At 43.9% G+C, this 26,785-nt stretch overlaps 1 protein-coding gene across 1 annotated transcript in view; it reads left to right on the top strand.

The window, feature by feature from the left end:
- LOC138498180 (zinc finger protein ZFP2-like) overlaps positions 1-26,785 on the top strand; it is a 123,101-nt gene that overhangs the window by 86,367 nt on the left and 9,949 nt on the right. The gene's annotated exons all lie outside the window — the stretch shown is intronic.

The following is a 26,785-nucleotide window of genomic DNA, read 5'->3' as shown; positions in this document are numbered from 1 at the left end:
GAGAATCGGGCGGTATTGAGGAGGGGACGGAATCATAACAGGGAGAATGAAAAGAATTGGACACTGGGTCAAGAACCGCTAAAGGGAGAGTGTTGGGAAGGAGAGAGGTGGTTCGGCGAGGAGAGAGGTACTGCAAGCAGAAACTATGGGCTAGTGGCAGCGGCACTCTGATGTGGTAAATGGGAAGTAAAGGAGACACCATTTCTGGGAATGCTGCTGAGGAGCAAGGGTTGGGCTGGTAAAGGAACCCTGCTCTGTGTTAGGGAAGTAAAGGACACAGCCTTTCTGGGAATGCTGCTGATAAGCAAGGGTTGGGCTGGTAAAGGAACCCTGTTCTGTGTTAGGGAAGTAAAGGAGACAGCATTTCTGGGAATGCTGCTGAGGAGCAAGGGTTGGACTGGTAAAGGAACCCTGTTCTGTGTCAGGGAAGTAAAGGACCCAGCATTTCTTGTAATGCTGCTGAGGAGCAAGGGTTGGACTGGTAAAGGAACCCGGTACTGTGTTAGGGAAGTCAAGGACACCACATTTCTTGCAATGCTGCTGAGGAGCAAGGGTTGCACTGGTAAAGGAACCCTGTTCTGTGTTAGGGAAGTAAAGTACACAGCATTTCTGGGAATGCTGCTACTAAGCATGGGCTGGACTGGTAAAGGAACCCTGTTCTGTGTTAGGGAGGTAAAGGACACAGCATTTCTGGGAATGCTGCTGATGAGCAAGGGTTGGAATGGGAAAGGAACCCTATTCTGTGTTAGGGAAGTAAAGGAGACAGCATTTCTGGGAATGATGCTGATGAGCAAGGGTTGGACTGGTAAATGAACCCTGTTCTGTTTTAGGGAAGTAAAGGACACGTTTCTGGGAATGCTGCTGGTGAGCAAGAGTTGGACTGGTAAAGAAACCCTGTTCTGTGTTAGGGTAGTAAAGGACACAGCATTTCTGGGAATGCTGCTGTTGAGCAAGGGTTGGACTGGTAAATGAACCCTGTTCTGTGTTAGGGCAGTAAAGGACACGTTTCTGGGAATGCTGCTGGTGAGCAAGGGTTGGACTGGTAAAGGAACCCTGTTCTGTGTTAGGGAAGTAAAGGACACAGCATTTCTGAGAATGCTGCTGAAGAGCAAGAGTTGGACTGGTAAAGGAACCCTGTTCTGTGTTAGGGAAGTAAAGGACGTAGCATTTCTGGGAATGGTGTTTTCCAGTATTGCCTTTTTTTCTTGGGATCGGTTGTATCCCTCTTCCTCAGTGCCAGCCCAAGGTCCACCAGCGCCCTGTGTGAAGGTTTTGCGTGTGCCCCCCAGTGAGACAGTGGCAGCATCTCGTCTGGCTGATTGTATTCTGCAGAGCAATGCTACACTTAGATCGATCATTCAATTATGTATTTATAGTGTGCGCTATCACCAAAGACATCATGGCGCAATAAGATACAGAAAAGAAAGACAGCCGTTATACAAACAAGTAGGATTTTGGTCCACGTTTAAAAAGCTAAATATCTGTGGTACGCCACAGAGCCAATGGCAGAGTATTCCAAGGTTTAGGCCCAGTGATAGAAAATGCTCTGCCTCCCACGCGCTATTTGCGGTAGGCATGGATTTGTAATAGCGCTACCTTTGTTGACCTAAGTAAATGCCCGGGCAGTAGCGCTGCAGTTTATCCTTTCCCATTTAAAGCTCGGTAGATGATACAAGGCCTTAAACCTAATTTGTGCTGATACGGGCAGCCAATGCAAAGATTCACAAGCCTTCAACACATGATAGCTATATAAAATATCTCTGACCAGATGAACTGCTGCGTTTTGCAGAACCTGAAGGTGATGAATCAGAAATGCAGGCTGGGAGTGGTAGATGGTGTTGCAGTAGTCCAATACTGCCATAAGGCAAGCTGCAACCACATGGGCATGAGGATCCTTAGGTATAAAATGAAGAACTTTTTTTAATTGCTTCAGTTTAACGAAGTCGAGGCCACAGACAGCATTAAACTGGCTATCCATTGCCAAGGTGGAAGACATTTTAACACCGAGATTCTTGACCACCTTCACTGGAACCGTTAATGTGCCCATTGTCGGTGGCCAGAAATCAGAGGTCCAGTTGGTAGAAGCCCCAGTGGTATCGATGATTAACACCTCAGTTTTTCCGCCATTGAGCTTTAACCAATTGGCCTCCATCCAACCCCTAACAGCCTCAAGATACAATCTCAAATCGGCTGCTGTTCCTAGTTGGTTTAGAACCATCCTAAAAAGGATGATACTGAGTAGGAATAGACATGGAAACCAAAAGACTGAATAAGAACCACCAGGGGCTGGATGTAAAAATTTAAAAGCAACAGGGACAAGGCCGAGCCCTGCAGAACCTGTATTAGCCCTGAGGAATATTTTATTGAGTGGCATTGTTTGGGTGGAGTTTCCAGATATGGCAAGGACTGCTTTGGTTGCTCTGCACATTAACTCAAGAAGCGTCTACGAATTACTGTTGGGGAGTCAGATGCGCTGAGGGCGTGGGGCTTCAATATATTTAATTGGGCTTCAGTGTGTGGGCAACAATCCATGTGCGGAAAGGCTGTGAATTACCAAGGCTGTGATGCTCAAAGGCATTTGTACATGGGGAGAAAAGTATTGTTTCAAGGTGAAATAAGGCCTGCTTTTCAACAAGTCGACGACTGGCACTGGTTACCGGGTTGTCTTATGAAGGATCATACCGCAAGAGATGTCAGCTTCCACCCATAGCGATCTGTGATTGAGTTTGTCTCGTGCAACACCAGAGGGTATAATAATTTACTCAGGGACTGGAGGGACACGAGTCTGTTAAAATCGTAGCAGGTTACGGACCTGCAGGAAACCTGGTTAACTGACACTCCAATTTTAGGTGCTTACCAGGTCTTCAGTCAGAGGGCGAGAAAAGGCCCATTTATTATCGGCTGTAGACGGATTGACATGGATCATCCTGGTATTTTGGCTATATATATTTCCCGGCATTCAAAGTGTGGGGGGGAGGGTGTATTAAGGAATTTCTTTTAAATCATTGCTGGAAGCATGTGGTATTTTTAGAGAAAAATGTTATATCGTGTGTAGATGAACTTGTTTATGATTGGATGATGGTAAGGGGGCGTATATAGTTGTTGGTATGAAAGTGTACGAGGTGTCCAGATGGAAGTATATGCTGATGGAGCGGGTCCTCCACTGTTTGAATGTGGAAATGGCAGATGGTGACCCGATCTGTAAAACGTGGTATGGTCCTAATGCCTCATCAGCATTGGATTACATTTTTACCTCTAGTTCTTTGTTAAAATACCACATTGTGATTGGATACGCTGCTGCATTTTACCCATTCAGCACCGCCGGTAGGCCCGAGCCGGCCTTCGCAGTAGAAGGCCGGCAGTAAAAGGCTATTCTACCTGTCTGTGCCTGTCTTGGCATGTCACGGCATCGCCCAGAACCTCTGCCCAACGAAGATCTGGTAAGCAACGTTCTTAAAACTCTAGACTTTTACCTCTACCTTAAATCTTCCAACGCCGATTACCCACAAGAGTCAACATATACGAATGCCTCTTCAGGAACAATAACACTACGTGCCTATTCTCGCTGGTACTGCAAGTGATCCTATCGGTGTCATCTCAACACCTTGCAGCCCACATAGTCTGTCACTTGTTTGATTTGAAGTGTATCACTAAGTATCTTGATCTTGACTCTGTCACTTGATTTTACCATTACTCATGACCAGAACCTTGCGGTTACCATTGATACTAACATTGTCTGACCAGACCACTGTACCTTGTGATAATGACTAGTGTGCATACCAGTCTCAATATATGCTAGACTAGCCCACTCTGCCCACAGTGTTATTAACCAATGCTAGACTAGCCTACTGTACCCTGTGACTGATTACTGTGCCTGTCAGTTTTAATCACATGCTAGACTAGCTTACCGGTCCCTTTGAAAGTGATTACTGTACTATCCAGTTCCAATATATATTAGATTAACCCTACTGTGCCCTGGGATTTCAATCATGTCAGACTAATCCTGGTGTCATTTAGTAGTGTACTCCTACCAATAAACAAAGAGTATCACCCTTTATGTGATCTAGCATATGCACCTACAGACCTAACACCTAACCCAATCCTAGCTCATAGCATTAACTGCAGCAACGGCCTTCAATGTACATACCGGGCATCTATACAGTCCTCCTAAGGACCATCCTCAACATCATTTGCCTGCCCAACTACTCCCTTCTGTGTACCTCCCTTACTCCTAACATAGTGGCTCTGCTACCCACCAACATGACCCTTGACTCCACCTCTACGGCCTACAGCCTAAACCAGCCTCTCATTACCAGGACATGCAGCACCACCCATAGAAACTGCCGACTTTGCGCTAGACTACCCCTCGCCAGAGCCATGCCCCTCACCAAAATAGAAATCTCACCAAAAGTTCAGACCTACAGCTTAAACCTATCAACCACCCCCACAACCCCTCCCGCCCTCCACGACCTATGAACCGCCAACAAAATAAACGCGCCATTGCCCCATCCAAACACACGTCCAATACCCAAGTGACACCCATAAAACCTAACCCTAAAGGCGCCCTAATAAAGGCCTGCTCCCTAACGGCACACTCTACAGAACTGGACTGTGATCCTTAGCACATGAGCCACAATTCTCTGCTAACAGCCCTCTGGTACTTCCTTTACTGTAATCTGTATATATACTGTATCTCGTCTATAACTCGCACAATTTGCTTAATGTGTATTCTTTACCCTTATACAATGCCTATATATTGTATTCCAACTGTATATTTTGTATAACTTGTAATATTTTGTATATTCTCTCTCAATGTAATGACTGTATATAGCTCACTGTCTTTTTTTTATGCCTGTAACTATGTGACGCGCCTGGTGCGCTATATAGTAAAATAAATACTAAATACTAAATAGCGGACCTCCTCCAACAAGAGAAATGGGACTTCCTAGACATGGCTCCACACAGTTCTGCCCTCATGCTAGCTATCCCTGAAGACTATACCCTGCTTAGAGTGGATAGAGCCAACACCCGAGGCGGAGGCCTCGCCAAATCTAGTCTAGCCATGTGACTTGCCCCACTACCTATTACAGACACCCAAACGCTCACTATCCACCTCCTATACAGACCTCCAGGCTCCCTGGGGCTCTTCGAGGAGGACCTAACCATTATTCTCTGAGAACCTAAAAAACATGTCCCAATGCCTTCTTCTAGGCGACCTTGGCCTAGGTTTCAATGACCTCAAAGATCAGCACTCTAACTAATTGCTGACTCCCTAACAGAACTAGAGCTCATTCAAAGAGTCACATTACCCACCCACATCAAAGGGAGAATTCTCGACTGCCAGACTACCATCACCTCCATCCCACCCCAACCGTGGACTGATCACCACCTCATAACCTTCTCTCTAGAGGCCATCCCACCTACCCCCAATCAACTCTCTAGCACCCGCTGTCCCCACCAGGAACAAAAGAAATATCACAGCCGAAAAACGTATACCTCTAATCTTATCTACCTTGAACTCACTACCAGACTCCACTGATTCTCTCAGCCTGCTCGATGAGTACAACTAAATAATGACCTCAGCCCTAGGCTCCTTAGCTCCACTCAAACTCAGAAAGAGCAAGCCCACAAAACACCTAGACTCTTGGTTGCTCTGGCTTGAAAAACCAAAAGTGAACAGATATGGAGACAGTCCCCCGCAGCCGACAACAAGACCAACCTCATCAAGTTAACCTCCCTCTTTAAGAAAGAAATCATACTAGCTAAACAAGACTCCTATAACCAAAGAATCTCCCAAGCGCAATCAAGCACAAAAGAACTTTTCGCCATCCTCAAAGAATTGGAAATTCCCATCCCAGTCTCTTCGTGAAGGACAAATCCTGGTGCACCAGTATCCAAAATGCCCTCTCCAATAAAGTAGCGTCCCTCCAAGCCAAGATCGCCAACAAGAAAAAAAACCTCTGCCTTTCATCCCCGGTAGCTAGCTCACCCTCACCCACTCAAAAACCTCCCATAAAACCTTGTCTTCGCTTCAGCTTTTCCAAATTAACTATTCTAGAGGTTGAAAAAGTTATTCGCACTCTCAAACCATCAAACTGCCAAGGTGACCCATGCCTATCCCAAAGGATGCATCTAGAGAGCTTTTGCTATTTATCTCAAAGCTCATTAACTCCTCCTTCACCACTGGCACCATTCCCAGTAACCTTAAAGTGTCCTGGGTTCTCCCACTACTCAAAAAGCAAACTCTGGACCCAGCCATACCCATTAATTACAGACCCATCACCACTGCCCCCTTCCTTCTTAAAATCTTAGACAAAGTAGCATACCTCCAAACACAACAATACCTAGAACAAAACCACCTCCTAGGAGTTCGACAGCCTGCTTTCAGACCCCAACACAGGACTGAGACCGCGTTAATTGACCTTAAGGTTCAAATTGACTCACTCAGAGACAATGGCAAAGCTGCACTTCTACTACTACTCGACCTCTCAGCAGCGTTTGACTTAGTAGACCATAAAATACTCTGTAGCCACCTTGACTCGGTTGCTAACTCCTCACAAGAAGCAATAGGCTGGATACAATCCTTCCTAAACAATAGCACCATGCGGGTTATACAGGAGGGCGGAGCGACCTCTGACGGGCCCATGGAATCAGAGCTCACCCTCAAGTACTTTAAGACGAGATAGCTGCACCTTGAGGAGGATGGGGTGCAGGACTCTCTTACTCCAACACCAATCAATAAGGACAAGTCAATGGTTTGGCAAAGGGAAGTCTGTTTAATGACAAGTACAAAAAACGGGGAAACAAATGGAAATCAACAATGATGCGATCGCCCGTCTCGCTTCAACTTCCAAATTCTTCATTCAGACAGCAACAGTTATAGCAGATTTTCGTCATCGTTGACGTGTTACACTCATATGTTTGTCATGCAATTCTATGGGCCAGAAAAGGTAACTTAAGTATAGGTGCTATATCTGTATATGGTAATGGAGTGTGAGGATTGGATAACTCTTATCGGGTGGGCGTCTACGCCCATCCCTCTACATCACTCGTGATAGACGTCACTACAAGTACGACATCTCATTGGTTCTACTATCTATAGGACCCTAGATTATTTGGTCCATTGTGATTGGGTAGGTTACACCCCTAGACATAAATCTCCACTTTAATTAGCAGCATGCAGAATGGACACCCAGATGCGGTGTGCCCCAAGATTCACCCTGCCTCCCTTCCATCAATCAGTACCTTAGGGCTATGTGTCAATTAGTTGGCTGAGGATGTCCTTGAAACTGTAGCTTCTTATCAGGAAAAGGTATGGCATCCTCGGGTTCTGGGTGACATCAGACGTTGGTACCTCTTCGCGCTTGGCTGGTCACGTGTTAGTTCACCATGAATCTGCTTCATTTTCCCTCTATTTGTCTATTTGATTCTTCCTTTAGCCTTGCCACCTGCCTGGGCCTCTTTATTTCGACCTTCACTGGCTGGCTGCTATGCTCTTAAGTTTCGTTTCTTCGAAGTTGCCGCTCTCCTCCCTTCCTGAATTTGACCTAGAATTCCCAGGCATGAGCGGGTGACGATTGTCTCTGGATATGGGATACAGTTCCCTTGCAAGACTATGGAAAATAGATTAGACAAACACCTTTGGTGAGTCACATTCATTATGCATATTCAAAATAGGTAAGTTCCCAGTCCACCCCCCGAATCTGTTTCAGTCCTGAGGACATGCTGGAACCTGTTCAATGTGAAAAATGGAAAAATGGCAATTTATCAAAATGAAAAAATAATAAAAAGGTGAAGTTCTTGTCTCTGCTCCCTCGATCTGTCCCTCGGCGGAAAGATGAAGTATTTTGCCTCTGCTTCTCCGATCTGTCCCTCGGCGGAAAGTTTCATTGGAATCTCCTCATATAATCTCTCTGAAAGTTGGACAGCTCCACTTGCAGCATGATACCATGGAGGAGCGTACCTATCTGTGCGACGTTACCTGGATCTCTGATGAATGTGATGACCTCAACCTCGATAGGTCTCCCCACCATTTCTGGAAAGTCAGTGACTAGGCGAAACAGGACGTTATGCGCAAGTCGCCTGTCCTCGGGCGACAGGGACATTTGTCCTGCTTTGCTGGGCTCTGGATCACAGGCCCTTCCCTTGACGTGGACAGTCCTTGCACTTTCCTGCTGTGTGGATTGTGTTGGCTCAAATGTTCAGAGTTTGCTGGATATCTAGTGAAAGTGAGAGTGTCTGTGGTTCTTCCGACAATAGCTGGGCACTCCTCTATGATGCGAAAGAAGAGTATATTGGAGAGTTCATCTATAATTGTCGGCAGGGGAACCATTTGTGTCCTTATCACTGTATTCTGGTAAAACAATGAAGGCTTCCGCGATGACAGTCAGCAGTTGCCGGATTACTTTATCGTTGGCAGGATCTTGGATGAAGTCTGTGACACTGGTGACTCTCCCTACAAGTGACGGATAGGAAACTAAAACTACCCGGAAAAAGGATAGCACATCCCTTGTGATATTTCTGCTGGGAGACACCATAAATGCTGCAAAGCGACATCTTGCTCTTTGATGATTCAGGATGCTGCGTTTTAGTTCCTTAAGCACAAGTCTTTGATCAAAATCTATTTGAGACTTGTTTCTCACCCACGCTTTAGTGTGATTCATTTACAAGTTTGTGTCAACAAACGTGTTGTGGCTTAGATGCGCAATTTTCTTCTTCACCCTGCAACTGGGATGCACAAAGTGTCCGTTATGTCCTTATACCCTTTTTTGCTTAGAGGAAATGTTCCGTTTAAGCCACAACTTGCAAACGGGTTTTTTTGTCTAGACTTTGCTGCTCATGTGTCCTCCTTCCTTGTCATGGATCTCGTCTGCACGTGCTGAGGTTCTTCCCCGTTGTCTGTAATTTCTTCATGGTGGGGTGCAGCTTGAGGGCTTTCTCCAATATAAGGCTTAATTTCATTGAGAAAGACCAATGCTCTTCTGCCTTGCGGTTTGACAGCCGAAGGGGTGCAATCCTCTACGGTGAAGGGACCATTGAATCTTGGCTCGTCCCACCTTTTTTTTCGTGTGGTTTTTCACCAACACGGCGTCTCCAGGGAAGATGAGTGGAGCACGTAGACTTTGAACTGCGTCTGTTTCAGCGTCTCTGGCTGTGTTTTTTGCTGCGCTGCCCCCTTTTCGTCGTCGCTGTAGTTGGTCTGAAATTACAGTAAGGCTGGATGTCATGCAGTTCAGGTACTCTTGTAACTCGGTTCCCAGGACCTCTCGAGTTGACTGGGCATCACATCTAGCTCTATCTCGGGGGGTAAGTGGAGTACTCATTCTTCTTCCTGTGACTATCTCATGCGGCGTAAGATGATGGTCGGAGCCTGGTTGGTTCCGAAGAGCATACAATGCCAGTGGAAGGCAGTGCAACCATCCCCTCTTTAGAGTAAGCTTCAACTTGGCTATCCTTTCCTTTACAAGCCGTTGAGCCTCTAACAAATACCATTATCTTCCGGATGATACGCCGACGAGATCTTGTGCTTTATACCAAGCAGCAAGCTGATCTGCTCAAAGACTGCGTTAACAAAATGAGCCCCGTTGTCTGATCTCATCACCTCACACTCTCCCCATCTAGGGAACACTTCCCTCACCGGGAATTTGGCCGCACAGGTTGAGTCTGGGTGTGTACAAGGACCTGCTTCTATCCATCTAGAGAATGGATACACCACTACAATTAAGTACCTGTACCCGTTACACACTTGAATCATGTCGACATAGTCGATATGTAAGTGCTGAAAAGGCCCATTTGGCCGAGGGATGATTCCTCTCAGTACTTTTAATGTGTGCCCAGCGGTGAATTGCTGGCAGGTTATGCAGTTCACCATAAAGAATGCAACATGGTCTGCTAAATTCGGTATAAACCAGTCTTCTGCAAGCATTGCTGCTAGATTCTCTTTTGACATGTGAAATTGGTAATGCAATTGTTCCAATGCTATCTTTTGTAGGGCTACAGGCATACTGGTTTACCAGTGCTCTCTTGCCGCCACAATCCGTCAGAGGGGTTTAAGGAAAACCCTTGACGTTTCCACAGGTTCTTTTCATCCTGAGGTGCCTCCCCTTGAAGCTCCATCAGTTGTGTCTGCCCCATATTGCTATAGGCTTCTGGTGTGGCTCGTGCTATCATCATCCGTTCATGGGTGCACGCCACTTCTACTTCCATGATAGTCTCACTCTTGGATGCCATACGCTTGGCTTCCGTGTCAGCTGCATGGTTTCCCTGTGACACTAAATCTGTCCCTTTGGTGTGGGCAGCGCATTTCACGACCGCTATGCCCACTGGGAGCTGTAGTGCCTTTATCAGCCTGTCCAATAAGGCTGCGTGCTTCACTGGCGTGCCGTCCGCTCGGAGGTAGCCCCTCCTTTTTCAGCGTGCTAGGCCTGCGTGCACTGTAGACATCACATAGGCGGAGTCACTGTACACTGTAACTTCCTGGTCAGCGCCATTCTCAATGGCGAGTATCAACGCCAATAATTCTGCGGCCTGTGCTGAATAATGAGATGGTATTCATGCACTGACGAGTACTTGAAATTCTCTGTTTGCTATGTGTTTCATTACGGCAATGCCTGTATATCTTTGTCTGTTTTCTTGGTCGATTCTCGAAGAACCGTCAATAAAAACAATCTCACCTCTCGCAAGGGCATTTTCTTTCACCCTGGGGATTTCATCATAGAATTCTTCATAGTTTGCACAGTCATGTATCGGCTCTCCTTCAGTGACTGGCTCAGCTATGAATGTAGCTGGGTTTACTGTTTTACATCAAACTATTTTGATCGATGGATTAGATATGATCACTTCATAGGCGGAAGCTCTTTGAGATGTCAACGTACCCTTTGGTTTCTCTAAGATGGCAAACAGTGAGTGCTCGACGTATAACGTCATGGAACATCCCATTACAATGTCAGTCGCCTTCTCTATGGCGAACGCTGTGGCAGCTAAGCTTTGTTCGCATGGGAAGTAGCCTCTCATGACTGGGTCCAGGCTCCCACTGTAGTACGCCAGGGGCCTCTACCCCAACAAGGTTCTTTGAGCGAGTACTGCCGTCATAACGCTGCCATCTGTGTGTGAGAATAGGTAGAATTCCTCTGCATAATTAGGAATCCTGAGAACTGGAGCCGTGCAAATTGCTCTCTTGAGTTCTGTAAACCCCTTTTCCATTGCCTCGGTCCATTCAATGTTTCCCTTTGTCACCTGGACCTTCTTTAATGCCTGGAGCAAGGGCTTGGTATACGAGCTGTAGTCGAAGACCCACACTCTATAATTGCACAGGCCTAAAAAGCTCTGCATTTGCTTTATCGTGAGTGGTTTTGCCGTGTTCATGATAGCTTCAGCCCCTCTGGGGTCACCTATTTTCCTTCATGCGAGATGAGTTGGCCTATGTACAGCACTTCCTGTTGACAATACCGTAGCTTGTCCTTGTCAACCTTATATCCTTTCTCGGCCAGTATGGTCAGTAGCTTAACCGAATCGCACCTGCATTGCTCTTCAGTGGTGCTGCATATTAGGATGTCATCCACATACTGCAAGACAACACTATCTAATGCAATATTGCTTAGGTCCATCTGTAGGACTCTGTTAAATATGGACGGGGACTCACAGTACCCCTGTGGCAACCTCATGCTTTTCAGACTCATTTGTCTGAATGTAAATGACTTCAGATCTAGAGAGTCACGGTGCAATGGGATTGAGAAAAATGCATTTTTCAAGTCAATCACCGTGAAGTATTTTGCCTCGATGGGTATGTTACATAGGATTGTAGATGGATTAGGGACTAGAGGGAACTTGGCTTCAACAATATCGTTTAATGCTCTTAAATCTTGGATTAAACGGCAAGATCCTCCCTTTGATTTCTTGACTTCTTGACAGGATAGATCACTGTGTTACAGGGTGATTCTGACATCACTGAGATGCCCTAATCCATCATGGTGGAAATTGGCCTTTGCGATCCCTTCATCCGCCTCTCTGGACCTGGGATATTGTCGCACCCTTGGTAAAATTGTTCCTGGTTTCAGTTTAATTTTCACTTCTCCCACGCCCTTCAGGAGGCCTACGTCATAGGGTCCTGTAGTATATACTGAGACAGGCACTTGGGCCATGTCGTCATCAAAGTATTCTGGACGTACCAGTGCCAACATCATTCTCTGAGGTACTTGTCTTGACTCTTCTTAGTCTGGTTGTTCGTCAAACAGATCGTCATCGATGATGTCAGTCAGTCGATACCCTTCTTCAATGGCGATAATCGCACACCATTGTCTGCCTTCATCGTCGTATCCTTCGACCAATGCTACTTTCCCTCGCACTGCTGCAGCATGTATCATCAAGGGAAATACTTGTCCCTCCTCTTCATGCATAGGTATTCTTGGTCTGAATAGAAACTCATCAGGGGTTCTCATAGTTATATCTGTGAGGCCTGGAAATCCTGCCAATAAGCACACACATGCCATATGCGATGACCTCTGGCTCTAGAGGCACAGCCCTCATGGCTATGTGTCCTGAGTATTTCACACACATTTGAATAATGAATTCCTGGAGTGGAGCATACTATGCTCTCCTCCGTGAATGAGATTGTCATATTCAATTTTGTCATTAAGTCTCGACCCAAAATGTTTACTGGGTTCTGACGTGAATATAATAAAGGTACATTCATTTCGCACTCTCCTACGGAGACTGGGAGTGCGTCTGTAAAGGGAACTCAACTGTGAGCTCCTGTAAACCTCTGAGTATCTATGGCCTCGCCGGACAAGGAAAACTTGCCTTCTCGTATGCATGAGCGTGTTGCACCCGTGTCAACTAAGAAGGAATAATCTTTACCCCCTATGACGACATTCACCCTCGGTTCCCTGTTAAGGTCTGGTGTCACTGATAGGATAGAGCACAACAGGGTTCCAAGTGAGCTGTCCTAGTTCATATATAAGTTTGGTCCACTGTACACTTGTGGATTCTCTCCATTTCCAGGTTTGCAGAGTTTGTGCCCTGAGAAGTTTGCGGTGGAATTGCCCTTGCGGCAGGTTCCCCACATTAGGGGGTTGAACCCCTTGTTGCGCACCTTGCAGCATGCCTGGTGCTTGCTGCTGCACTGTGTGATTCTGTGCACTGCCCAAATGGGAGATTGCAGGTGGATTCACCGTGCCTGCTTCCATTTCTTGGCCATTTTTCCACACGCCTTGGCTTCTGCACGAGCGTGCCAGATGCCCTGTCAATCCACACAGCCAACACACTGGTGGTGGTCGGGCTATTTGTCCATTTGACATATCTGGACTGGCCATCTGCACATTTTGAAAGCCTCCTTGATTACTCTGGAAATCCCCCTGATTACTCTGCCATCCTCTTCCTGTAAATCCCCTTTCCCTTGGGTACAATCCCACGTTACCCTGGTTGTTCTGCTGTGGGTTAGCCACCTGTTGTACGTTCTGTTCAGCTGGGCTGGCCAGCATGGCTCCTTCAAGAGCATACTTTGATAATTTCTTTTGCACCAGCTTCACTTCCTCACCTTTTCGAGTTGCCTCCTTTTTCCAATTCTTTTCTTGTAATAATCTACAGTAATGTGCAATAGTAACTGTATATCGGCCCAAGGTTTAGCCTCAACTCCTACCAATTTCTTAAGCTGTTTTTGTACTGGCTCTGGTAACCCCTGTCACAATATGTGATAAAATACAGGTATAGATTTTGTCCAAGATTCATGCGTTTCGAGCACCCACGCGTCTTGGAAATTCTGTATATAAATCAACGGATCTTCTGACTTCTTCATTTTTCGAGTCATTATAGCTCCCATATCGGAAGTGTCTGGGTAAAGCACTTGTAGCGCTTTCCATACTGCTGCTCTGTAATGATTAAATGGTGCTCCGTCGTGTGTAGTGTTAATAATCTTTACACCAGGGTATCCTGCCCGCTTCCACACATCGTCTACTCTCTCACCGAGAATGGCGATCAGGAGACCTTTAATGTCCCCTATAGCTAATGTGACACCCCCTATCATTTTTTCTAACTCGTGTATCCACTTCGTGGCTCCCGATGTCAGCATTGGAAGCTTGTTTTTCAGGTTTCCCGATCCATGTGTGGCCATGGGATATATTGTGGTCTTGCTCCCCCCTTTTCTAACAATGGAAATTAAAATGCGCAGCCTTCTTTTTCTTTCCCCATAGCTCTTCTGTCTATCTTCTGTCTATCGCTGAGGTAACATTCCCGCATCGCTGTCTGCCTGGCAATGTCCTCAACCTGTCTACATAGGCGGGTGCTGACACCCCCCTCTGACCATGGGGTGTTCCTTCATGCCGGTCAGGCTGCATGGCAGACTCTGATGCCCTTGGTGCAGACTCACTAGCATCTGACCATTGTACCCCTTTGTCCCTTGGTCAGCCGCTTTTCGAGCCATCTCCCTTCTTCATTTGCCTGGCACTCCGTCTCCTCTCCAGAATCGGACATTGATTGTTCCCAATTCACGCAACTCCTTGCATCATCGTCGTTCTTACTGATTTCTAGCCTATCCAGGGACAGCCTCCTGCTCCCAGTACTTTGGGTGACGTCCTCAGTGTCATACAGCTGAGTGCTTTCCAAGCGCTCGTCTTCCCCTTGGGATATTGTTTCTAGCCCCATTTCATCATATATTTTATTGATCGTTTCCCCAACGCTTCTGGTGTCGAAGTCATCTTCAATATTTGCCCCACTCGTGCCTGGTACTGAATCGTGCACAGGGAAGAATTCTTCAATGTCTTCCCATTCTACAACAGGATCGGGTTTTTTAAATTCCCGCTCCAGATATTAGAGATCACGTGCCCTCTGTCTACGCTTACGTTCAATATCATCATCGAATTCCTTGCGCTTCCTCGCTTCTTCTCTGACCTTATCTTCTTCCCTTCTCCTTTCATTTCTACGTTCATTTGCCCTTCTAACTTCCTCATCTTCTCGTCTCTTTATTCTTTTTTCACGTACTCTTTGCTCTTCTTCCAACCTTTTCTAACTGTACTGGTCATAGGCTGCTTTCTTTTTTGCGATCGAGCTGCTTTTCTTGCTCCTCGCGATATGGCTGTTCTCACCTCAGCCTATCTTTCCTTCTTATCCTTTCATCCCTTACTTCCTTTTCCTTCTCCTTCTCCCTTCTTTGTGCCTCATCAGACCTCTCTCTCTCGGTCTCACATCATCACTTCCTTTTCCATCGAGTTTCAACAATATCTGTCCACCCATCCGTCTTTTCCGAATGCTATCTCATCAGTTCTGTCTTCACTTCCTTTCCATTTCTTTCCCTCTCTCACTTTATCGAGAGGTGCACCAATCTGTGCCTGATCCTTCCTCTCATCATCGCGTCTCTCCTTGTCCCTCGGGACTGCAGGGGCAAGATTTTTATCCTGATCCTTCTGTTTATTTTCGTCACTACTGTACGTTGGTGACTCATATGCGGGGTTGCTATACCCCGTGGCTGCCTTAAGCTCTCTCAATGGGTAGAGTTCCTCTGAATTACTTCCCTTGGTTTCTATTGCAGGTGGGGCAGGTGGCGCGGTAGGCGTCTAACCCTCTCCGTGCATACGTTTAATATCCAGTCAGCAGGTGGCTCTTCATCCTTCAACTGTTCGAACATTTTCCAAAGTTCTAGAACAGCGAGGCGTTTCTCTCGTTTTTTGCCTGTATATGTGGCATGCAAGTAAGCCGTCATGTGTTGTAAGAAGGCTTTTGATAAGGACCCATTCTGTGGTCACGGCATTAACATCTTGTGTGCGGTACCCTTAACCCACTCGGTACTGTATTTCTTAAGCTTGGGTGCATGTTTAGGCAGTTGTTTACATACGTGTGTTAGTGGAGTAATATCTTCCATGCTTAAACCTGTTTCTAACAATACTTCCATGTAACTTCACTCCTTATAATATGAGTGAGCACCAATACCGCAAGATCCAATCCAATCTTTTCCCGACAAAATTTTGTATCACCAATTTATTCAAGAACATCAATTCATGTGCGATTCCCTCTCAACTATAGAATCGCGTAAAATCCCTTGATCAATTTCAAACAACAAGGAGACAAAATCCCTTACGTGTGACACATCAATGTAACATGTATGACAAGCATTAAACAGACTAGACAGACGCCAGCTGGACACAGATATCTCTGCCTTCTAATCAATACCCCGACATGGAATTTAAACAAACTCCTTTTACGACGTCTTTAATTGTCGTAGTAGCCTAGTCTTTCCCTATCATGTGGGACCATGAGTTCACGTTTCTTCTGACCGCTATATTAAACCGCAGGAACAAGGCGTATCCTCTCTTCTCGGGTGTCCGCCCCAGTATCCTCTCTCTTTTATCTCAGGTGTCCACCCTGGTATTCACTATTTATTAAGTTATTCTCGAGTCATTATCCCCTTATATATACACACAGTCTTCTCTACTTCTGACTATTTTGTTTTTCTCTACCTCCCTCTGTTACCTTTTCCCTTACTTGTTCTATTGCCTACAACATTTGCTAAAGCATCAATTTTTTGTTTCACTCACCGCTCGCATCGTTCCTCTCTGGACCCTCGGGATCACCGCCTCTGTTACCGCCTTCTTTAGTCTTTCGTCTGATCCACTGCCCGTGGGAATGGAAAGGTTTATGTTTGTAAAACGGGTGCCTTCAAACCCACTGCAGTTTTTTGGACAAGTTTAAGCTATTGTCCATGGGAAGCTTCACAGTCTACTCGGCCAAAATGGCGAAGGACTCGTGATATTGCCGAAGACGTAGAGTTACTTCGTGTCAACGGTCAATAGGTGTCTTATCAATATTCAATAGTTGATGGTCAAAACCATCCTCTCCGCTACCAAGTGTACAGGAGGGCGGAGCAACCCCTGACAGGCCCATGGGACCAGAGCTCACCCTCAAGTACTTTAAGACGAGATAGCTGCACCTTGAGGAGGATGGGGTGCAGGACTCTCTTACTCCAACACCAATCAATAAGGACAAGTCAATGGTTTGGCAAAGGGAAGTCTGTTTAATAACAAGTACAAAAAACGGGGAACCAAATGGAAATCAACAATAATGCGATCGCCCGTCTCGCTTCAACTTCCAAATTCTTCATTCAGACAGCAACGTGTTACATCGTTGCCGTGTTACACTCATAAATTTGTCATGCAATTCTATTGGCTGGAAAAGGTAACTTAAGTATAGGTGCTTTATCTGTGTATGGTAACAGGGTGTGAGGATTGGATAACTCTTATCGGGTGGGTGTCTACGCCCATCCCTCTACATCACTTGTGATAGATGTCACTACAAGTATGATGTCTCATTGGTTCTACTAGCTATAGGACCCTAGATTATTTGGTCCATTGTGATTGGGTAGGTTACACCCCTAGACGTACATCTCCACTTTAATTAGCAGCATGAAGAATGGACACCCAGATGCGGTGTGCCCCAAGATTCACCCTGCCTTCCTTCCATCAATCAGTACCTTAGGGCTATGTGTCAATTAGATGAGCTGGTTCTTACTGAGTTTCGATTCTGCTGTTTCGTCTGGCATTGAGCTAGTATATGAATCCTGGCCTGTTTGTCCTCCACCACCCAGGGCTTAATTCTGCTTTTATAAAATGGAGTTGCACTTGTATAATGTGCTTCTTGAGGTAGATATATAATTGGTGCTTGCCGCTCTATCCTTCTACTAAGCATTGCAAGCAGTACCGTTTCCTTAGCTTCTTGCGTTACAAGCCTATTTACAGACATTTAGCCATTTGCATATTTTCATCCTTCTTTCATGGTTACGTTCTTTGTGTTGCAACATCGTTTCTTCTTTTAAGTCCATTACACCATTATTCCTTATATTTCGTCTTTACATGTCGTTCCTTGCTTGTTGTTTTGTTCATTAGTACGCCTGTCAAGGCCCATGTGTCGTCACCATTCGTCTTCCATTAAGGCCCTTTGGGTCTCTTCGGGGACAGTTTGTAAGTAGTCTTCATTTCGTGTCAACTGCTAGTACGGTTTTCTCAACGGGTACCGTGCTGCCCATGGTTGTCTGGTTACAGGCACGTCAACAGGTATTGCTCTTCTGATGGGCACTGGGCAGAGCCCTAGCGCTGCTCTCTGTTGGTTTATTTGCTCCTCATACGTCACATATCTTGGCGAGTATGTTCCTGGTATCTCAAAATGGGTGGCTGGAGTGCAGGCCATATCTAGGACCTCCTCTACAGGGTCTTCGCACCCGCAGCATCCGTTGACCCTATACCCATCACCTGTGGCGTGCCCCAAAGCTCGTGTGTCCCCTACTCTGATATGATATGGTATTTATAACGTGCCTATACACAAGTGTTTCAAGGCACGATGAGGCAAGGGAGGGGGAACAAGGGGAAGACAGACAGCGAACTTACTAGGCCAGGTGTCATTCAAATCGCGCAAGTGCATGGGATCTGGGAAAGGGAAAAGTGCGTGGGGGAAGGGAGAGGGGAAAGTGCAGTACATGGGATAGTAGAATAAATAACATACATAAAAACAGCCAGCTGTTGGCAAGTGCAAGTAGGGGAACTGTAGGGATACAGAAAAAGTCCCCAGGTGCAGGCGTTGCCGAGGAGGCAGTGCAGGTGTGCAACTGGCGGGGCCTTGGCCCGAGATCAGAAAGGGTTGCCAGGTAACCAGTGCAGTTTCAGCCAGGAATTCAGCATGAGAGAGGGGGAGAGAAAGCAGAAGCAAAGAGGAAGATTTTGAGGTGCTTCCGGAACCAGAGATGGTTCTCCTCAAGTTTCAGGGAGGCAGGAAGGCTGTTCCAGAGGGAGGCCCTTGCTGAAGAGAGAGATCTACCACCAACTCATTGCTTGGAGAAGCGGCTGACCCTAATTACTGTACAATATATTCACGAAGCCCCTCTTTGACGATCTTGATGATCTCGGTATCACCTACACCAACTATGCCGATGATACCCAGATCCTCTTATCGTTGTCGGGAGATTACGACAAGGATTTGGCCTTGGTGAATAGAGTGTACCTCATCATCCAGGCATGGATGGCCTCTCATGGTCTATGTCTGAATGATGACAAGATGGAACTTATGATTCTTGGCACTACCCCTACCATCGGCAAACTCAGCCTTGACTACTCCAACTTCATTATAGAAGGCAACTGTATCAAAGTAGTCAAGGAAGGTAAAACCTTAGGATTCTTTCTAGACGCCACCCTCACACTCAACAAACAGGTCAAGTCCTTGGCTTCCTCAACAGCCTATACCTGCAAATTAATTGGAGCAGCTAAACCGTTCCTCTCTCCCAACAGCTGCACCACCCTGGCCAGAGCATTAATTTTGTAAAAAACTGGATTATTGCAATGCCCTATATCTAGTAAGCAATAAATACATTACCAACAAAATCCAGATTCTTCAAAATAATGCTCTCAGAGCAGCACTGAGCATCGCAAAAAAAGATCATATTCTCAACCTATGGAGACCCCAAAATTGGCTTAACAAAAAAGCAAAAGTTCTCTGAAAGTAGCATTCCTCACTCATAAATGTCTTAACAACACCACCCCACAATATCTCAGCGACCGATTCCAGAGACAGTCCTCCAATCGACCCACCAGAACCGCCAACTCTAACCTCTTGACAGTACCCCGTTTCAAGCGCATCAAAACCGGAGGAGGCAGCTTCCTGGTTAAAGCTGCTCAACACTGGAACCCCCTTCCCCCTGCCCTCAGGGTGGATCAGTCCTACCTCCACTTTAGGCAGAACCTCATTCATAGGCTCAAGGAATATGACTGCTAACACTCTGTCGACCCTCACAACCAGCATACATCTCTGTATATATTTATATGTTTGCATTTGTACTTGTATATGTATCATGTATTTGCTCTTTAATGTAAGCTAAGCTGTAAACCTTCTTGCTGTCTTCTGCGCCCTGATGCCCTTAGGCCTGGTGTGCAATACAAGTAATAAAACAAACAAACAAAACAAAATGTGGAAATAGCAGATGGTGACCCGATCTGTAAAACGTGGTATGGTCCTAATGCCTTGTCAGCATTGGATTACATTTTTAACTCTAGTTCTTTGTTAAAAAACGCTACCAACATCAGGCAATCCTATGCCCTGGTAAATAATACTGGTAATGTTCTCTTGAAGGTGGTATACGCTGGTAGTTGGGAATTAGATTTGAATAAAAAATACTTATAGTATCCGATACGGGGGTTGAAGTCTACTAGGGCAGCGGAGCCCGATGGGATTCCCAATTTGATCATGAAAGCTGAGCCAGGCTGTAGTATTTTATTGTGTACGTCATTAGTAATTCAATGGTGTTCTGTTTTACATTGTTATTCATATGTACAGATGGGCTGTAGGTATGCAATGTAGAATGTACTGGGAAGCCAGGATACTAGAATGTTAGAATGTATTGGTTGTAGGAATGATGCACAGGAAAGCATCAGTTATGAAGCTGTTTATGATGTGACCGGTGGGTTATTAATCGCATACTTAAATAAACATATAAAACTACAAAAGTAATGTGAGAAGATATTTCAGTGGCGACGAGGATGGGATACTTCAAAAACGGCAACCCACTGAGTAGCCGTTGCTTATAAAACATTATCAGGAAGATTAAGCATTTTAATGAAGAAAGAAGTGTCTTGGAAACGTGGGAAGATGTTTCTGTAACTACACTGCTTCATTTGTTTATGGAGGAATTTGGACTTGGCAAAGAGGCACATCTGGAGAAAGAGAAGCTTCACCGAGAACAAGTAAGTCAGGTACTTTGCAGTGTACAAGTATCCCCATTGTATTAAGATATCCAGAGTGTGTGTTTTAAACATAGAATAGGCATAAAATTGAGCTGTGACTGTATTAATCTCTCTACTGGAGTTGCGAGTTTTCAATCTTAAAGGATCTCTCATGTGAGTTTGATGTTACTTAACTGGAGTAAATGCGAAAGTACCACACAAGCCTTTTAAGTGTTCAGAAGAAAATAAATGTGTGCCAGTGGAGGAAAACTTGTAATACTGCGTATGTGCCAATATTAAAGATGTTTTAATTCTGAACAAAAACCACATACGGCACCATTGCAGCCCATATAGCTGAAGTTGCATTATTTGAAACACACGATACGCATTATTCAAAGAGCTTCCAAATAAGTGATACATCGAACAGCTATACAATTCTTTGGCAGCAAACGGAACTCGCAACAAATGTATTGATTGAAAAATATGCTGAAAATGAAAAATGACATTTAAAATGTGCTGTATCCCATATAATTACAATGCAAGAATAATAGCAACATATGCAGATTAACACCTTCTACAAGAAATAAAGGTGATAAGGAAACAACAATCACAATAATAAAGTGAACAATTTTAAATCAGAACTGCTGAAACAATTGGACATAATATACATAAAGGTATATGGAGTACGCCATAAATAACAAACATCAAGATATATGCACTGCAAAATAATTCTTCCAAGTAAAGACACATAACTAGTCACTATGCAAGGTATACCACCTCCCGAGTATTTCATGAACACAAAGGGTGAACTGAACATTCCATGGAAGCGATGGAAAAAAGATTTGATCATTACGTTCTTGCTGCCCATGGATTGAACTTTTCTAATGAAAGAAAACAATGTCTGTTGAGACATTGTTTGGGTAATTATCGGCAAGAACAATTTGAGAATTTACCAGCACTTTCTGAAGACGATGCCGTTGGACTTACTGAATATGAAAAATGTATCAAAATATTAGATCGCCATTATGACAGAACTGTCAGCATCATTCTAGAAAGATATCATTTTGGCAGGAGAAAGCAAGAAGAGAATGAAACTGTTGAGCAACATATCACTGCTTTGCGAGGTTTGGCCCAATCCTGTGATTTTGGGATTACACTTAATGGAAGACTTTGTGATCAGTTCATGTTCGAATGCAGAGTTGTCAAAGAGGTGGAGCATACCAATAACTGTGTGAAAGAACTTGAAAGGAGAAATGATAATAAGAAAGAGAAAATGACACAGATTCCAGTAGTATTGGCTATAGAGGCAAATGACTATACAAAGAAAAAAGGTTTTATCAAGAAAGAAATAATGAATGTGTAGAAGAAATATATAAAGACTAAAGACAAAGGAGAAGACCATGACAAACGTCGATGTTACAAGTGCAATAGCCTGTTTCATTTAGCTTCAAGTGATAAATGCCCAGCCATGAAGAAGTTATGCAAGAGATGTAATTGGAGAGGGCATCTCACTAAGTTTTGTAAAACTAAAAAGGAAAACATAAATTGTTTGGAAGAACTATATGTAAGTTCTGAAGAATGTACTTTTTCGGTGGAAGAGGTTGTTCATTGTGAGAACAAGAATGATGATGATGCTGACAGGGAAAGGCCCATGGCTATGATAGAAAAGAATGATGATGATGCCGACAGGGAAAGGCCCATGGCTATAATAGAAAAGAATGATGATGATGCTGGCAAGGAAAGGCCCCTGGCTATGATAGAAAAGAATGATGATGATGCTGACAGGGAAAGGCCCATGGCTATGATAGAAAAGAATGATGATGATGCTGACAAGGAAAGGCCCCTGGCTATGATAGAAAAGAATGATGATGATGATGCTGACAGGGAAAGGCCCATGGCTATGATAGAAAAGAATGATGATGATGATGCTGACAGGGAAAGGCCCATGGCTTTGATAGAAAAGCATGATGATGATGCTGACAAGGAAAGGCCCCTGGCTATGATAGAAAAGAATGATGATGATGCTGACTGGGAAAGGCCCATGGCTTTGTTAGAATTGAATAGTAAGAAACTGGAACTGGTTATTGATTCTGGTGCAAAATATACCCTATTGCCCAATTATATGTTTGAGAATATATTTGGAACCAGTGTAAACCTAAATGTGATTAACATCAACCCAGTGGCGTATGGAGGAAAGCGAATTGATCTTATTGGGTGGTTTTGGGCAGAAATGATGACAGGTCAGCAAAAGGAAAATTATATGTTACATTGAAGAATGCAACCACTACTAAGCTGGTCTCACCAGGCTAGATTGAAGATTAAGTTAGATGCCGCTGCGGAGGAATCCGTTTATGCGGTGGATCAGGCACTAGTAGCAGCACATTTAAAGACTTTTGATGATCATATATTATTTAGAGAACAACTGGGTGTGTTTAAAAGATTTTTATCACAACATTAGATTGAAGCATGATGCAATACCTGTAGTACAAAAATTGAGACCAGTTCAATTGAATGTAAAGCCAGCTGTAAAGGAAGAACTTGAAAGATTGCTTAGTGATGGTGTGATTGAGAGAATAGATTCTTCAGAATGGGTGTCACCTTTGGTGATAGTGTACAAACCAAATGGAAAATTGAGATTGTGCATAGACCTTAGATGTGTCATTAAATGTGTGATTCCTGATAGGCACCCATTACCAAATATAGCTGAAATGTTAGGTACCATTGGAAATGCTAAGATTACGAGTACGTTAGATCTAAGGTCAGCTTACCACCAAATAATGTTACATCTTATGTCAAGAGATATTACGGCATTCATTACCAGTGAAGGTTTGTTTCGGTGCAACAGGATGCCTTTTGGTCTTGTATCTGCGGCATTGGTGTTCCATCGTGTGATGTATCATCTTTTTTAATCAAATGCAAGGAATTTTGTGTTTTCAGGATTATCTTCTGATTTATGGTAAAGATCAAATGGAACATGATGATAGATTATACAAGGTATTAGATATATTTAAAGATGCTGGACTTACCTTGAGTAAAGATACATGTAAGTTCAATAGATCTACCATATCTTATTTGGGTCATGAAATATCAGAAAAAAGAATTAGACCTAAAGATGATTTAGTTAATAACATCCTGAATTTTCCTAGTCCAGAAAACAAAGAGAAACTTATTTCATTTTTAGGGGTGGCTGAGTATTATGCAAAGTTTATTCCTGAACTAGCCAGTAAGATATTTCAAATGAGGAAGTTAGTAAAAAAAAATTGAGATTGGATTAGAATGAGTTATGTGAAAATGAGTTCAATAATATCGAGTTAGATTTGAATGCTGCACCCACTCTTAAAGCTTTCAATCCAAACAATACTGGTATTTTTAAAACTGATGCCAGTAATCACGGTCTTGGTCCTGTTTTGTCGCAAATGGATGGCAGAAGTGAGTTTCCCATTGCGTTTGTGTCAAGAGTGCTAAAACAAGCTGAGACAAACTATTCCACAATTGAAAAGGAGTTGTTAGCTGTAAGATGGGTTGTTCTCACTACTAAGGGACTTGACAAGACGTCATCCAGAATTAGGGAATGGTAGCAAGTATACAAGAATACAATTTTGATGTTGAATTTGTGCAAGGACTAAAAAACAAATCAGCTGATTGTCGAGATTAATCAATGTGGTTCAAAGTGTGGATGATGAGCAGCAGAGTAATGATGAGGAACACATTTTGAGTATATGCCATGATATTGTATCTGAGGAGGAATGGCTGACAGCAATGAATCTAGATGCAACTCTCACTAAAGTGAGGGAATTGAAGGGTAGTGAGATCAGGAAAGGTGCATTGCCGGATGCAGTGAGGCATGTATTTGAGGAGTTACATTTACATGATGATTTGGTGTTGAGGAATGGAACTCTATTTCCTCCTGAAGGAGTGAGGAAGAAGATATTACAAATAGCTCATGAGGGGCATCGACCAAAACTAAGCCGAGAGTTAGACAGGATTTCTGGTGGCCTGCTCTTGATCTGGAAGTGGAAAGACTCATTCGTGATTTTTGTACCTGTGACCCAGCTAAGGGCTATGTAACCAGGCAGATTCCGATGACTATAACCAATTCCCACTATGCCGTGGGATCGTGTTGGATTAGATATTGTAGGTCCTGAAAGAAGTCAGGGCAATTTGAAATATTGCATGGTACTCATAGACATGTTGTCCACGTGGGCAGAAATTGAGTGGGTGCAAAACATTTGCTCGAAAGATGTGATAATGTTTTTGGATAACATTTTCAAACGTGAGGGATATACAACCATGATTATCACTGACAACGGTGTACAATTGGTGTCACAAGAGATGAGTTTGTTTCTTAAGGAGAATGCAGGTGAACACAGGACAAGCTCTATCTATCATCCCCAGACTGATCGAATCGTAGAAAGATTCAATAAGGTTATTAAGAACAGCATTAGGTTTGCATTAAGTGACAATACCGATTGGAAAAAGGCGGTAGAAGATACCATAGTTGCTCATAGATTTACACCACATTCCACTACGGGGATTTCACCATTTGAGATATGAAGGGGTAGGAAACCCAATACCAGGTTGTGTCCAGCATGGTTGGGCAGAGCATGTGTTAAGAATGTTGATTGTGAAGAAGTGAGTAGAAAAGTGGTGCAGATGCAGGAATATAATAAAGAGTGGTATGATGTGAGAAATGCAGTTAGGGAGTCCCACATTAAAGTTGGTGATGGGGTGAGAATTAAACTCCCAGGGGTCAATGCCAGAGGTTTGATCAAATGGTCTGATCCCATTCAAACAGTTAAAGGATTTCATGGTGCCATAAAGGTATCAGATGGGAGAGTATGGAATCTCAATAGAGAATGTAAATGTTCCAAACAAGTGAATGATCAGAAAAGACAAGTTAAGGTTAGAAAGGAAGTGGAACAAAATAGAGACATTCAAGTTTGTAAGAATGATCGCAATAAATGTATATGTACAAGACCATTGTATCTGAAAGATTATGTAAGTTGAAATTGTATCTCATGTTATTCTGTAAATCTCGTCAGGTACTTCATTGTATATCCAAGTTACTTTCAACTTGGTAATTAATCTGAATACTTCAATATCAAGAGGATATTTTGCTGTACATATGTTAAATTTATTGTTGTTCGTCACTGTAAAGAAGGGAGGTGTGTAGTATTTTATTGTGTAAGTCATTAGTAATTCAATGGTGTTCCGTTTTACATTGTTATTCATATGTACAGATGGGCTATAGATATGGAATGTAGAACGTACTGGGAAGCCAAGATACTAGAATGTTAGAATGTATTGGTTGCATGAATGATGCACAGGAAAGCATCAGTTATGAAACTGTTTATGATTTGACCGGTGGGTTATTAATCCTATACTTAAATAAACATATAAAACTACAAAAGTGGTGTGAGAAGATATTTCACAGCCCTCCGGGCTGAGTTATTATATACCCTGTTTCGGGACATCCTAGGGAGTCATTATTAGAATCCACAAAATGAAGGGGTTCTGGATTATGTTATGGGAAACTGGCAAATAGGACCTTTTCATACACACTCCTTAACAATTAAAAAGTGGTATCCCTTTTGGCCAATTAACTTCATTAAATGGCAATATGGCATTTATATAAACAATTAGAAAGGCAAATTAGGAGTTGGGGGTTCGAGGGGTCCTCCCGTACATTTGGCCCCATTGCAAAAATGTTATTCTATCAGTCTGACACAAGCTTGATCTTTCTGTCGATCCTGGGAAAAGAGATGTGTGGCGTTTATCTGGGTATAACATCAATGTTTGAATGTAGTATAGCTTGGCCTGTGCCATTCTCACTGTGGGAAGAAGCTGGTGCTTTTTCTTACATTCTCAAGTCATTCCTTGTTTCCCCAATAGCGCTGTTGGTTATATATTTGTGTTTGCGGGAAATATACATTTGCCCAAATGTAAGGAGGTCAATAGAGTGGTCAAACATGCGTCTGATTGGTGGCAAGCTGCTGACCTTTGAAACACCAGCCTTTATTGTTTGTATATGGAAATGGGGATCTTTCATGTAATAGTTTATTTATTTGTGAAGAAATTTCTGATGAATACAATAGCCA

The sequence above is a fragment of the Ambystoma mexicanum genome, chromosome 5q (genome assembly GCF_040938575.1).
Source record: "Ambystoma mexicanum isolate Mex_15411 chromosome 5q, UKY_AmexF1_1, whole genome shotgun sequence".
Taxonomy (NCBI): Eukaryota; Metazoa; Chordata; class Amphibia; order Caudata; family Ambystomatidae; genus Ambystoma; species Ambystoma mexicanum.
Note: the sequence above shows the minus strand (reverse complement) of the source record. Positions and strands in the feature narration are given on the sequence as shown.